Raw genomic sequence first — 12,093 nt, 5'->3', positions numbered from 1 at the left:
AAAATGGCCCAAAAATATCTCTCTGCCCCATGCAGTAGTGTGGAAAGCGAAAGACTGTTCAGTTTGGCGTCAAACGTCCTTACAGATAGCAGGAACAGACTTATTGCTTAACATGCAGAGATGCTTCTGTTCCTTAAAAAGAACTTGCCACTAACATTTAAAAAATAATTATTCTATTTGCTAGATTGCCTGATAATGTTATACTGCTACTAGTGCTAGTTCTCATCTTGCACAATTAGGTTACCACACTTACCAGTCAAATGTAATCTAGCCCACAGTGTTGTTTGTTAACTGTGCACTGTTATATTTAATAATTTTATAGTTATACTGTATTGCACTTTTGGTTGGTTGTGATATTTTACATTTGTTATTTAATATTTATTTTATTGTTGCTTGTTATATTTTTTAATATTTTATTTAACATGTTCTGTGAAATTTATTTGAGTTGTTACAACTTTGTGACAACAAGCCAATAAAACTGCCTTGTTTTATATTGTATTTTGAGTTACAGTTCTTCATACTTATAAAGAAGCTATCATAAAACATTAGTTAGTCTGACTCGGCTGTAATGTGCTTGGGAAACTGTCACCTGACAATAGAAAAGTATCGGTACTTAAAAAAAAGTATTGGTACTTGTACTCGGACCTAAAAAAATGGTATCGGTGCAACCCTATTGTCAAGTACTCTTATACACAGCACCACCGTTGGAACTCATAGTTATTATACTGGGGTATCCATATACTAGGCAGTAGTCCGCTCACACATTGAGTAGTTCCATTGGTATTTTCTCTTTAGGTTTTGGCAACAGTAAGGCAGTCCAAAGGTAAACCACTAGAATGGTAAGGCAGACAGAGTTTAACAGTGAGGCAATCCAGTACTTTAAGGGTTAAGCAAGCAGAGTAGTCAGAGAGGCAGAGTTCATTAACGATATGGCAATCCAGAATACAGTAAACTATCACACTCAGGAGCACACAAAGTAACACCTATACTAGGGCAGTGATAGATAAGGTGAGCAATTTCCATAGGCTCAGGATTTGCGCCACAGGAGATCCGACCGGCTTCAGAGAGAGAGGAGCGTGCGATGATGACGTCACTGCCGCACGCAACAGGAGCAGACACATCCCTTGACAACGAGCAGAGAAGCAGGCGCCGCGTCCCTAGCAACAGCTAGAGTGGCGCTGCGTGACACTACCCTTATGCAACAAAGTTACAATCTTGCTATGATTAAATATGAAAAGGGATAAGAAACAATAAATAATAAAAAAGGACAACTGTCAATAAAGGGCTTCCTTTCGAGAACTGGCCGACAACAAAGGGTTAAAGAAATAACTCTTAAATAGGAGGAGCTGAAAAGAGTCATCTTGACAAAGGCTTTCTACGAGCCGAAACGCGTAGATCACTGATTTTTTTTTTAGTTTTTCAGCTGTAAATTTGAGACCTAAGATCCACGATCGACTTGCTACGATACAAACTCCCAGAACTGCAATACCAGTTCCACAACAGACAAACGGAGAACGCTTCAAGCGATTAGACACACTAAGGAGAAGAGGTGAGTTAACGTTATGTAGTGTGACAAAGACATAGATTTAAACATTGGACCGTATGTAAGTAAAACTAACTATGCTTGCAGCCAATATTCCTTTGCAAACGAACCTCAACTCAGATACATTATATGTTTTTAGCCAAATGAGCCAGAATATCTAACGAACTGCTATTTGAGTATAACCAAAGCAACCAACCACTATTCATTACAATTACCAAACTGGGATATATGTATCCCCACTCTTGGAACTATACTATAAAATTTAATTTACCAGTACATACTGACGTTAATATATTCAGTTAGTTACCGTAACAAATTTACTAAACTGGAATCTATTGAATGTCCATATATGAAATTGTTGCAGTGTTGAATTACCATTGTTGTAAAAATATATTCTGTGGCCAACTGCTTTTAGAGTTATTATTTATAGTTATTGGTTATTTATAGCCTGTTTTTACCTTTCTATTTAAGGGATTTTTATGTCATTTTTTTCAGCAATAATTATCTAATTATTTAAATTTGAAGTATTTCATCTTAATTATTACTACTATAATTTCAGACTGCTGTAAGCGCCACCCACATTTTCCCTTTTTTTCTTTGTATTTCTATTGCTGCACTTTTAGTGAGAAGTGCAACTAGTGGGTAGGCTGTGCTGTCCATGCAGACCGGTTCATAAACTCTCTCTTTTTTGCAAAAATATATCAAGCATTGGATATAACTTTGTCTCTTTTTTGCTTTTGTGCACAATATATCAATCAATTATTAGGTACCAGCATCTTTTTTTATTTAAAGCAATCTGTTGGTATATGTATATGTGTATGTATGTTTTCAATCCATAGGTTTATTGGATCTGAGCCATGGGGTACAAAGGAGTGCTTCCTATTATCTGACTGTGTGTGTCTAGAGCGAGCGATAACAGGATTATAAATATATATTTATGCTTGTAAATCATTTTATTACCATGTACTACAAAATATTTCTTTCTACAGTGGTGAATAGTATTTCTTTAAAGGGCCACTGTAAGTAAATATTTTCTATGCCTGTTACTAACTAACTACCCCAAATACGCTTTTTATCAATAGCATTTCATTAACATATTTCTACCGTATATCAGAAATCCTGTCTGCAAATTTAATTGTTTTCCAAACCCACTCAGTAGGTATCCTTTGCTCTGTACCAATCCGTTTACAATACCTAGGTTTCAAAATGGCGCTTTAAACACAAAGTTATTGGTTTAAGTATTTTGAACATGCAGTGCTGAAAATAGTGGGCAGGATAACGTGACATCATCGGTGAATAAAAGATATAACTTTTAGAACGTTATGAAACTTCGTTTTGGAGAAAATATAGGTCAGTAGGTTTTAATTAATGTTTATTAACTTTAATATGTTAGTTGTTTAGCTTAAAAATTATAACAGAAAGTAATCCTTTAACATAATTATTTTATACTTTTTGTAATTATGTTTTGCAATGTTTGCTAAAACATAAAGCCAAATATAGCATTGTTTTATTTACTTATGTTTACTTACAAGATTAAAATCTGAGTACTTTAATGGTTACTTTAAAGGACCAGTCAACACTGTAGATTTGCATAATCAGTAAATGTTGGATAACAAGGCAATGCAATAGCACTTAGTCTGAACTTCAAATGAGGAGTAGATTTCTTTTTTTTCTGACAATTTTAAAAGTTATGTCTTTTTCCACTCCTCCTGTACCATGTGACAGCCATCAGCCAATCACAAATGCATATACACTTATTCTTGCACATGCTCAGTAGGAGCTGGTGACTCAAAAAGTTTAAATATAAAAAGACTGTGCACATTTTGTTAATGGAAGTAAATTGGAAAGTTGTTTAAAATAGCATGCTCTATCTGAATAATGAAAGTTTAATTTTGATTGAGTGTCCCTTTAAGCTGTCCAACTCAGCTTGCTGTCATATTTGAAGGTGACTTTGTCTTGGAGATGTTCGTATTAACCCTTGACATGTGTGTAGGTCATATGCTTGCTTGTTTGTTTTTCCCCTGCAAACTTGCATTTACAGGACTTTAGTATAATGATAGAGAAACATAGTATGTGCAGTTATATTTATTAAGCTCCTTGATAAGCGACCTCCAGAATCCTCTTCCTTTAAGCTAATTTTGGCTATGTGCCTGAACTTGAGAAACAACTATTTAGGAATGCTGGAGTGAAAAACTGTCTAGTCATTGTGTGATGGGAAAAGGTGACCCTATAATATGTGCTTTGTGTCTGTTCTAGGACTGGATAGAGAAGGAAGAAAAGATTCAGTCACATACACTCAACATTGAGACCCTAGTTTCCATTGCAGTTGTAAACAGGTGGTAACAATTATCTCTATTAAAGTCTATGGAGATGTTTTATGGGACCACCAGTTTACAACAACAATGGAATCTAGGCCTGAGTGTGTGTGTGTTAATACGTATAAATAAATTCAGTACTTTATTAGATTAATTTATTATGTTACATTTTGATGTATAATGACTGAAAACAATGTATACTATATTATAATGGTAAAGTTTTATTTTCTATAAAGTACTTTAGCTTCTAGAAAGCAATAGGCACCAACATGTTGATACCTATGATTTCTTTACAGTTTTGGACAGATATAAAACCTGCAATAAAGTTTCTAAAACCCTTTTAGGTACCGTAGTTACTTTTACATTGTCATATTTCTCACAGCATTACCACAGTTCAGTATGTAGACACTTTGTGTGTTTCATATATGTCCCTAGTTTACCTCAGCAAAAAAATAATAATAAGGGGAAACCTAGTTTCAACCTGGCAGTACCCATTACTTCAGAAAAACTCACTGGAACTGATATAGCCAACATAATTAAATTACAGTGAAAGGAAAACAAAAATTAATAATGGTAGTATATTAAAAACATTCATATTGTATTTTTATATTACAATTTCATACTGTTTAAAGGGGCATTAAACACAAAATACATTTTATGCACCTCTTGCTAATTATTGGTGCTGCCATTTTGGAACCTAAGTTACACTGGAGGTATCTGAAAGAGAGTTGCTGCACATGTGCTTTCAATCTTATTTAAATACTGTATACATGTTTAGTAAAATTATGCAGTTCATCAGTTTTTGTAGATTAACTTTTTAATCATTCAGTTGCTTGCTGATGAACAAAACAGTTTTTAATAAATTTAAGGCTTACAAGGATCAGATTTCTCCCTACAGAAAAAAAACGTGTCATTCAGTGGAATGCAGCAACAAACTCAGCCAGTTCTTTCAAGTGCTAATCATAGCATGCAGCATGAAGTACGTGACTGGGTTAGTGTAACAACATGAATGTGCAAAGAACATTGCTTACACATATGATGTCAGCAGAAAAGCTGATACACTACAATAGCACAATTTAGGGGCATGTGGCCTGTGAAATTTTCTTTGCATATTTATAAATATGAGGGTATAAAATATATATATATATATATATAATGTGTTTACTGTACAGTATATAGAAATGATGAATACTCCAATGTGTCAAATTTTTTTTTTTACTAAAACTAGCAAAAAAAATTCTGTAAATAATAATTAAATATTAGATATTTGTACAAATTAGAGGTACTGCTAAAATATGTGTTCATTTTCTCAATGTGGCTCCCACTACCACAAGAAATAAATACAACAGGACACATCATTTTCACATGCATTGGATGACAATGGTATTTTAAAACAGTTGTGGTTACAGCTATTTAATAGGATATGCTGCACTGTGGTATATTTTATTGAGGTGAAAAATTAGCATTTTCAGTAGCACTTTAATATGAAGATACTTTGCAGAATAAGGGGCCAAGGTACCATACAGTAGTTTTGTCATATTAAAACCCCCACTATATATATATATATATATATATATATATATATATATATATATATATATATATATATATATATATATTGACTTAAACAATAATGTTACATAATTCTGCACCTATTGAACTAGAAGTAGCATTGCTATTGAACTTAAAGGGCCACTAAACCCAAAATCTTTCTTTCCTGATTCAGATAGAGAATACAAATTTAAACAACATTACAATTTACTTCTATTATTTATTTTGCTTCATTTTTTAAATATCCTTAGTTGAAGAAAAAGCAATGCACATGGTGAGCCAATCACACAAGGCTTCTATGTGCAGCAACCAATCAGCAGCCACTGAGCATATCTAGATATGCTTTTCAGCAAAGAATATCAAGAAAATAAAACAAATTAGATAATATAAGTAAATTAGAAAGATGTTTAAAATTGCATTCTCTTTCTAAATCATGAACGAAAAAATGTGGATTTCATGGCCCTTTAATGTAGCATGCTTACACTCTGCTCTGGTAGTGGGAACGAGCTATATTTAGTTCAGTAGCGCTCATGAACTTCTTTTCAAAAGAAGACCTGATCAGAAGAGTCTGGAGAGGAAAAGTGCTAATTGTAATTTAGGAGGATAAAATCTCTTAAATCTTTTTTTTATTTTTCAAGCTGTCTCTAAAATAAATAACATAATTCTGCACATTTTTGCAGAATTATGTAACATTATTTTTTAAGTTTACTCTCCCTTTAAGGTACATTATTCAGTTATAAACGTCTGCTGTCATGGCAAAAAACCCATATTGTGGCATAATAATTTATGCAGCTATACCTTGCATGATTTCTGTTAACAAGCGTGACTTTCAGAAGAGAGTAATAGAACATAGATAGTGGTCTATGAACCCAATAAAGGAAAAAGTTTAACAATGTTTACTGAATCCGTCCTTATGGCTCTGTTCTGCAGTAAACAAGGTAATTTGTACTCCTACGTGTTGTATTCCCTTCATAAAACTGCAGTAATGTTCTTTAAGTCATTGGAAAAGCAAACGGTAAAATAGTCTGGTAAATGGAGGGAGGGCATGCCTAGAGTGATATGTACCTCAGGCAGACATAAAGTATCTTCACTCTTCCATGAGCCTCGCCTTCTTTAGATTATTGCCTTTTGCTTGTTAACCTCTTGCTTGCTGACACAGTGTAGAGTCAAGAAGCACTGTGTAGGAATTGTTTTGACCAGAATCTTGCAAACTGGCTGATTTCCTTAAAGTGATGGTAAACTTTTCCCTTTGCATAAACAGATCTGGAATATTAGTAATATTTAGGGTGACCATATTGCCGCTTTAAAAAGGGACACATATGAAAAATACAAATGTTGGTGTTCTTATACAAAACATTTATTTAAACAGCCCTGACATGTATTTTTCATATGTGTTTCTTTTTAAAGCGGCAATATGGTCACCCTAGTAATATTTTATATGGCCTTTAATTCATCAGTTGTAATGAAGATACACGTTAACCTACTTTTTAATGTAGACCTGAAATTATAATACCCTGGGGTTGCCCATTACTATAGTAATTTTGTTTGTGAGATTAGGGTTTGAATTGTTCTCCAAGTAGTGCTCTAACCATACAGCACTCACACAAACTGTTAGCTGACAGAAAAAAAATTACTTTTGAAAGCGTATTTTCATTACAACTGATGATTTAAACTCCATCTAAAATATTGCTAGCATTCCTGATCTATTTATACAACAGGGAAAATTTATCATCACTTTAAAGGACCAGTAAATACAGTAGATTTGCATAATCTGCAAATGAGTAGATTTTATTTTCTGACAAATTTTAAAGTTGTCTATTTCCACCCCCCTGTATCATGTGACAGCCATCAGTCAATCACAAATGCAAATACGTATATTCTGTGAATTCTTGCACATGCTCAGTAGGAGCTGGTGACTCAAAAAGTGTAAATATAAAAAGACTGTACAGAAGTAAATTGGAAAGTAGTTTAAAATCACATGCTCTATCTGAATCATGAAAGTTACATTTTGACTTGTGTCCCTTTAAGTAAATTAGTCAATTTGCAAAATTCTGGTCAAGACAATGCATGCTCTATCTCACTGGTTTTTAAACCTGTCCTCAGGCCTTCCTAACAGGCCACATTTTGTGGATATCTGATATAGAGCACAGGTGAAATAATCAGCCGATTAGTAAACATGGTTATTTTACCTGCTCTCATCCAAGGTAATACTGAAAACCTGGCCTGTTGGGGAGGCCTGAGGACAGGTTTGAAAATAAGTGCTCTATCTGAATTATAAAACAAAAAGTATTTCTTGCTAGTTTAGATGGATTGGAATAACTTAAATGGATATGAAACACAAACATATTTTGTAATTCAGACAGCTAATACCATTCTTAAAACGTTTCCATTTGACTTCTATTGTCAAATGTGCTTTGTTCTCATTGTATTCGTTAGAGATATCTAGGTAGGTGCCTGGAACACTGCATGATAGAAAATAGTGCTGCCACCTAGTGCTCTTGCAAAACAGCTGCCATATAGTGCTCCAGACACGTGCACGCTCCTGAGCTTAAGCCCATGCTTTTCAACAAAAGATACTAAGAGAATGAAGACAATTTGATAATAGACGTAAATTAGAATTTTTTTTTTTTTTTTAAATTACATCCTCCGCTCTATGTGAATCGTGAGAATTTTTTTTGCATTTTATGTCCCTTAAAAAATGAAGCCAAAAATCTCCTGTGATGCATACAGTGCCCAGCAAACTCTTTGGAGTTGCAATGGGGGATTTTGAAGATAGAACCTTTACAATGTAGCTGTAAAAAAAAAAAATGGCCATCCATAAGCCTTTCATCTGACTCCTCCTTTATTTGCCTGTGCTGCCAATGCAAAAGTAACACATCATTAACTAAACATTGATGATGATTGGCTAGCGTGTTTTAAATGCAGATTTTTTTCACATAACCATTAATATTCACAACACATGGAACTAATAATTTATTGTAATTTTATAATTTAAATGTTTAAAACATTCAATCACATGATATCAATCATGAATTAACATTCTGATGATTGAATTTAATTTGTGTTCATGTTTTATTTTTTTTTAAACTGTGACAAGCTTATTGATGGGACAGTAAACTGCTGGGCACATGTGCAGTAGCAGGGTTACTGCTTGCCATGATACTGTTCTTTCTCCTGTGCCTGCCCCTTTTATTTTAACCTCTTACTGGGGCTGGTTGGTAAAACTCCATATTTTCATACTGGGCACAGCCATCTTGGAGCTGAGATATGCTTGCACCTTTTGACAGCCTTATTGAGTGCTTTGAGTTACCAAGCACAATACAGGGTGGGAGCTTTACATATTGCCTTGCTGTACATTATTCCTGAGCGATATACAGATGTATATACGTTATGGGTAAAGTAAGGGACATTACCCAATTGGCTATGGGTAAAGCCCGATGTACTGTAATTCCCCCATCTAAACTATTTTATTTTTGCCTCCGCCTGTGCGGTTGAAGGGGGCGCCCCGCTGATCCTCTGGCATCCACCACAAGTGTGAACCTTTGGGAATGAGGTTTCCCATTGAACCCCCCAGGCGGAGGCAAAAAAGATAGTGAAGATGGGGGTATTACAGTGCATAGTATATATATTTGATTTAGTGACTTGATGAAGCGCATGCACTCTGAGGGGATTTATGATTTTACATCGGGCTTAACCCACAGCCGCTTGGATAATGTCCGTTTTACCCGGTTAATCCTAGTATTACATTTGAAATCATCATGTAAATACTCTAGTTTTCACAAGAGGGCACTGCAAAATGCATCAAACATTGTAACAAAACGTTGTCCCTTTTGCTTTTCTCAAAGTTACTGAACACAATATATCAATCAACAATCAATGAGTACCAGCACTTTTTTTTTTTTTTTTTTTTGAGAGTACCGGCACCTATTCTTGAAAAGAAAGAAAAAAAGCACCGTGTGTATATATGAGTGTGTGTGTGTGTGTATCACAAAAAATAGTGAACTAAATAAATCACAAAAACCAAAATACCACAGTCAACTATTCAGCGCTTTGTCTGTTACCTCATTTACATGTAAATCTATAGCTTATTGTGAAGCAACCCGTCTCTGAATGACTTAAGTGCAATACACAACTATATAGAGTCAACATTGCATGAAAAGTAGCACTCACATAAAGATACAAAGTATTCCTTAAGAAGGTAATGTGTCCTTACAACGTTCCCACAAAACGTTGAGATCAATGACAATAGCTTCACTTTAGGATGGTTATAGATAGAAAACAGAAGTCTCAAAGATAGAGTAACTGGTTTGTCCACTTCCTAATTAGACACAAATCCACCATTGCTGTTCCCTTTCAGCCTGACTTTCTTGACTCGACTCGAGTTCAGTCGTGCATGTCATATGATTTATCGGCTCATACGTAGCCACTCCACACATCTTTGTAGACGTAGCCAGACATGGGTATAAAAATATTTAATATACTATTTCACATTTAAAAGCACAAGGGTAAACAATAAACGCTAAGCAGACCCCCCATGTATTGAAGGTCCCAACTGTATATTCCAGCCAGTATTTGTGTGCACCAAATATGGCTATAGCATTTGTACCAGGACCATAGAATGGGTCACAGTCTTACAGATAAGCGTGATGTACTTCCCTTACTGAGTTCCTTAAAAATACAGTAGAAATATTGCTTGAAACTCGCAGATCACTGCTGGTCCAGAGCGGAAAACGCCACTGATCGAATTAACAGCACTAGTCACACTAGAGGATTAAAGCATGTGTATATATTTTTTTTGGTAAATTTGGAGTTTAGCGCCTCTAACTATGTAACCATGTAACTGCATAAATTACTTTACCTTGTACCAGTTCATTGGCTGGACATGGGAATTACTTCAGAAAGGTACAAAGTGAGGGGGGGGGGCATGTATAGGTTCTCAGAGGTGGGTTGCGGCGCCTGGGGCAGGTATTGGAACAGATCGCTCTGTTCCAATACCTGCCCCGAGCGCTGCAACTGCCTCTGGGAACCTATACATGCCCCCCTCTCGTATCTTTCTAAAGTAATTCCCACGTCCGGCCAATGAACTGGTACAAGGTAAAGTATTTAAGCGGTTACATAATTTGGGACTCTAAACTCCACATATACCTATTTTTTTTTTTAAATGGCCCTTTAATGTTCTTTCAACTTACTTTTTTGAAATTTTTAATTAAACAAAAAAAAATAAATGATTTTTTTTTTTATATTAAAATGTGAACTGAGAATGCAAAGTTGAAAAGAAAAAAAACCTCAGTCACTTTACACACGCAAAATGGCTTTTAAACAAGTCCCCAGGGTACACATTGAAAAGTCCAAAAATAATGCAATAATGTGCTGAAAATCGGATAGATTGTAACACTGGTACAAAACTGTCCCTGTGCACAATGTAAAGGTGTTATCACACTAAAGTTCATGCAAGGGTTGTGATAAGGGGGCTGTTGCAGTCTCTGCAGTGCATATAAGGCACTTAGCATGAGCATTCTGTTGGCCTAAAGTGCTTATGTCTCTCATGGCTTCATTTGTGTAAAGACTGGGGTAAAACCAATCATTAGTTTCTGGGAACCTGTAATTGTTTCTTGCTCCTAACATTCACCTAGATTATGAGTTTTGAGTGCTATAGGGAAAGTAAAGAACGTCACAAAAGTTGCGTTATTTAACCCCCTATAGCGCTGCCATTACAAGTTGAAAAAAACCCGGCTTGCACGGGCGATATGGAGATTTTGAGCTCCATACTGCACCAAAAACAAGGGGTGTTTTGACGTGCTCCTGCACGCTTTCCCCATAGACATCAATGGGGAGAGCCGGCAAAAAAAAGTAACCCCTGCGATCGCGCAAACAAAAGCTCCATAACGCAGCCCCATTGATGTCTATGGGGAAAAAGAAAATACAGTTTAAACCTAACATAAACCCCGAGTCTAAACACCCTTAATCTGCTGCCCCTGACATTGCCTACGCCTGCCTACAGTTAATAACCCCTAATCTGCCGCTCCTGATATCGCCGCCACTATACTAAAGTTATTAATCTCTTATCCGCCGCACCCCAACATCGCCGCAACTATATTAAAGTTATTAACCCCTATTCTGCTGCTCCCGATATTGCCGCCACCTAAATAAAGCTATTAACCCCTAAACCGCCAGCCCCCCACATCGCAACAACCTAAATTAAAGTATTAACCCCTAACCCTAACGTAACCCTAACACCCCCTAACTTTAACATAATTAAAATAGATCTAAATTAAACTTACAATTATTAACTAAATAAACCTATTAACCCCTAAACCGCCAGCCCCCCACATTGCAACAACCTAAATTAAACTATATTAACCCTAACGTAACCCTAAGCCTAACCCTAACACCCCCTAACTTTAACATAATGAAATTAGATCTAAATTAAAGTTACAATTATTAACTAAATAATACCTATTTAAAACTAAATACATACCTGTAAAATAAAACCTAAGCTAGCTACAATATAATTAATAGTTACATTGTAGCTCGCTTAGGTTTTATTTTTATTTTACAGGTAAGTTTGTTAATAACTATTAACTAACTAGTCTACCTAGTTAAAATAAATAAAAAAATTTAACTAGGTAAAGTTTTTATTTATTTTAACTAGGTAGACTAGTTAGGTTTTATTTTTATTTCACA

The 12,093-nt window shown here is 35.2% G+C and overlaps 1 protein-coding gene across 4 annotated transcripts in view; it reads left to right on the top strand.

Moving 5' to 3' along the window:
• Positions 1 to 12,093, top strand: part of SQOR (sulfide quinone oxidoreductase) — a 193,578-nt gene that overhangs the window by 57,708 nt on the left and 123,777 nt on the right. For 2 of the 4 annotated variants that reach the window (XM_053717444.1, XM_053717447.1), the window contains exon 1: positions 1,424 to 1,549. The exons of the other annotated variants lie outside the window; for them this stretch is intronic. The gene's annotated coding sequence lies outside the window, so the exon portion shown is untranslated. Of the gene's footprint in view, positions 1 to 1,423; positions 1,550 to 12,093 lie in introns of those variants that run through there. 4 annotated transcript variants of the gene reach the window in all.

This window comes from Bombina bombina, chromosome 6 (assembly GCF_027579735.1).
Source record: "Bombina bombina isolate aBomBom1 chromosome 6, aBomBom1.pri, whole genome shotgun sequence".
Lineage (NCBI taxonomy): Eukaryota > Metazoa > Chordata > Amphibia > Anura > Bombinatoridae > Bombina > Bombina bombina.
Note: the sequence above shows the minus strand (reverse complement) of the source record. Positions and strands in the feature narration are given on the sequence as shown.